The sequence below is a fragment of the Olea europaea genome, chromosome 13 (genome assembly GCF_002742605.1).
Source record: "Olea europaea var. sylvestris chromosome 13, O_europaea_v1, whole genome shotgun sequence".
In the NCBI taxonomy this organism is placed as follows: Eukaryota; Viridiplantae; Streptophyta; class Magnoliopsida; order Lamiales; family Oleaceae; genus Olea; species Olea europaea.
In genome coordinates, this window is record NC_036249.1 from 1,995,351 (window position 1) to 1,999,615 (window position 4,265).

Below are 4,265 nucleotides of genomic sequence, written 5' to 3' on the forward strand. Positions count from 1 at the left end.
TTTGTTAATGAAAATTTATCTATTTTTACACTATTAGTTAATGGCTACACTCAAAGCAATAAAAATTTGGGGTGATAATATTATTAATAGGTATATCCTTTCTTTTCAAGCATTAGAGGACTAAGCACTTCAGTACTCATAGGGGTGGCAACTCGGCTTGGTCCTTATACAAATTTAGCTTGTGTCCACAAATTAGGCTTGTTTGCCTTTTGACTTGTGGGTGTCTACATCGAGTTGAGTCGTTCGTGGCTTCATAGCATGTTTCATCCTTTTAAAGCAACTAAGGGAACAAGTGAAAAACGAGATTGCACTGGGCCGGGTTGTTTTTTCAAAGTAGATAATGAAAACAGTCCAAAAACAAGCCGGCTCATTGGCTGTGAAAGAAAGGTGTTCAACTCGCCCAATGTCTCATCTAAAATCGAGCACGAACTGCACATGGATCGAACCATGATAAATTGAGCCCAGTCCTCAAGTAGAATGATCAGACTCCTATACATATTCCTAATTAATTAGGTTGGTATATTTGGTACATTAAACAAATTCGGGACCATTCATTAACATGTACCATCTACTATGTACATGTTAGGATGGGGATCGTGATTTCAACCAACTTGAGCGTTGAAATGCCAGAACAATCATTACTGTTAATTCTACCAAAAGCATACTAGATGTGTAGAACATTAATTAATTTATTTTTCGAAAAGAATAGCCTATTGTTATGGAGAGTTCTATGGACTTAATATTAGCCATTGATTTTGATTAATCTCTACTGTATATGTCAAGGTGGTTAAAGTATAAATACAAAGTAAGTTGCTGCCCATCAAGCAAGAGTGAACTAAGTCAAGTTGATACGTAGTGTTTATGTGATGATAAGTGATGACGGGTAAATATTTATATTGAGTGAGTTTTAGTTTTTAATAATCATAATTGTCTTTCTCTTTAATTACTAATACAATTCGCCTATTTTCCCATTACATATTCATGTTTTATTTTCGAGAGTCGTCAAAAGTGATTTGTGTTAGTATGTGTAAATGATCAAATGCACTCATAAATAATAATAAAAAATCACCTTAATCAGATTATGCATTATTGCATTTATTATTATAAGTAGATAAAATCTCCGATTTGATAAAGTTATTCGTACACACAAATTCAAATTTATTAAAAAAGATAAGTGCTTGACTTGACTTATTCGTATACTCCAATTCAGAATTGTTTTTAAGATAAGATTTTAACCATAAATTGAAAAATTAGAAATACATCCAAATTCAAATTGACTCAATCAAACATATTTTACTCCATGACTGTAGCTAAGATTTTATAACAGTAAACATATTTTACTCCAACTCTTGTAACAAAACTTTAACAACTCCAAAACTCATTCCCAACTTATCTGACATAGATTAAGAAAATTTAATTTGTAATATGAAAAAAAAAAAAGAATTTATTTGTGCAGGAAACGATAATATGCAACAATGCATAATCTGAAAATCACGATCCCGAACCTAACATGTATATAATAGAAGATATACACTATGAAATCATCCCCTTTTTTGTTTATTGTACCAAACATACCACAACAATTAGTTGAGTATGAGTGGCGAACTAATCTAGCCACTTGCTGGCTTGCTTGGCTATGCTCATCTTTGTTCGATTTATGTGTGATTTATGCTCGATTTTAGATGAGACATGGATTGAGTTGAACACCTTTCTTTCAAGGCCCATGAGCCAACTCATATTTGGGCCGTTTCATTAATTTCTTTAAAAAGCAATCACAATCTAAGTACTGACTCTTTCTGATTTGTTTCCTTAATATCTTTAGCAAATCGAATCGTGCTATGGGCTCATGGACAACTCAGCTCGACGTAGATGCCCACAAACCAAAGGTTCGAAACGAGCTTAATCTGTGGACACCAGCCAAATTTGTCCAAGTACCAAACCGAGTTGTCACCCCTAATTAGGAGTAATGGAGTGCATAGCCCTCCAACATTTGAGAATAAAGGATAAACCTGTTATTAAAATTACCAAATTAGAGGCCTTTTATATATGAAAGTTGGAAGAAAAAGAAGAAATGAAAAAAATAAAAAATAATTAAAGCATCTAATATCTCATATATTAACATGTGAGTATACGACATAAAAGGCATTTATTACTATTCCTCTTTACAAAAGCCTAAATTGTTAGATATGTTTGTTTGGTTAAGCTTAAAAGAGTAAAAATTACTTTTAAGAAGAGAAGGTTACTTTTATCAAAAATAACTTTTACGGTAATGTCAAAACAACTTACTTATTATCAACTTTAAATTATCTTTCATAATGATTTTTTCAAAACGTCAGTGTGGGCAATTACACTAACAAATACTTGTGCTTCTAAACCAACTTCAGTGAATTTGCAACCTTTTATTTGCCTGTCCATCCCACCTGAACCCAGCCCAATCAGTCATTGCTAGAGTATGGACTGTTTAAAATGTCAACACAGCCCGTTTGACACTTCACTATTATTTAGCCCTGTTTGGTTTTTATTTTTGAGAAAATACATTTTTCTCTTTCTTGTTTTTAACAATGTTCTCTAATGAAATTACGTTACATGTAAATTTAAAATTTTTTCTTATTTTTTAAGAATACATTCTTTAAAAAATTACTATTTCAAATTATATTTTGCTCAAAATTTTATTTTTAATGGAGACCAAACTGGGCTATTAGATTGAAATTTTCACATAGTATTTTTTTTTTTTTTTAAATTTAGTTTGTACATTATATATCAGAAATTGAGAAAGGGCATGTTAAAGAAAAAATATCTATAAATGTGTTCTCCTCCTAATACCTTAAACTTTTAATATAAAAGCGCAATGGTAATATTATTTCATTTTATTAATATGCTATCATAGTGTCTCGACTGCATGGTTTATATCTTAACAAATTAATTATGCCATTATGGAATCAATTAACTATTGAGAGGCGTAACATAATGAGCGGAGTGGGTGCTCTTTTCCTAAAAATAAAAGACATTCCAATCGTAAATTATTGAATTGATAGAAATAAAAAATTCTTGTCGTTCCTTAAGTTTAAGAACTCAATTCGATTAATTTATTTGTACTTTTTTTTCCACCAATAATGATTTTTGGAAACTCGCCATATCTCTTAGATGGATACTTCTGCTAACGTGTCTTTGCATGTACTCAAGTTCGCATCTACTTTTTTGCAAAAAGCTCGATGCGGTTTGCTTATTATTAAACCAGCTATATTTTGAGTGTGACACGTAATTTTTCGTTTCCTTCACTTAACCAACTGAATCTTTTTAGAGTAAGCCAACAACCCAATATGAAGACAACATAGTTGGCTTGACAACAATTCCAAACATAAATGGGAAACAAGAATTCGTTGCAATCATGGCTTGTTGGAGACGAGACTCACAGGCCCAGACATTGACCATGAATAGCTGAACTTGCATTAAATTCTTCCAAGAAACTTTAGGTAGTGGTTAATTTGCGTTTTCATTTTCCATTTTCATTTTTAAAACAATTTTTAGTTTTCCTCGAAAACATCCCGTTTTATGCGTTTTGAGCGTTTTCAATATTTATAACTAAAAACGCTGAAAACGATAAAAAGTCATTTTGCGTTTTCAATTATAAATTTTAACTCGTTTTCGAAAATGCGTTTTCGAAAATGATGAACCAAACGCATTTTCCGCGTTTTCAAAAACGGAAAACGAAAAATGGGTCGAAAACGGCAAACCAACCACGGCCTTATTGTTTCTATAATAATTTAGTCGCTTAAGTTGAAAATTTCTTTTTAGGATTATATATAAATTTACAAAGTAGAACCCGATATCAATAGTACTACTGCAGTAAAAAACCCACCCTCGAGAGATGGGAAAACCATTTCTGGAGGTAAAAGTATTTTTCAAAATATACAAGTTTCATTGTCTCTTTTAGCTATGTTTGATCTCCATTAATTTTCTAAAAACTCATTTTCGATCATACATTCTTCCATAAAATAATTTACACAGTCAAAAACTTTTCCTTATTTTTGTATAAAACATTCTCACAAAAAAAAAAAAAAATTCACTATAAAGACATTTCTCCCCAAAAATGAAGCTTAATGTTTGTCTCTTAATTATAGTTATTGATTGTAGCGATTACATTTGCAATCTACACTTAGCATTCTTTTTAACAAAACTACAGTAAGAAATTTCATTTAACAGTTTCTACTCTTCTTAAATTGTTATCATTCACTCGTAGGCAAACGATTGTATAATATTAGACA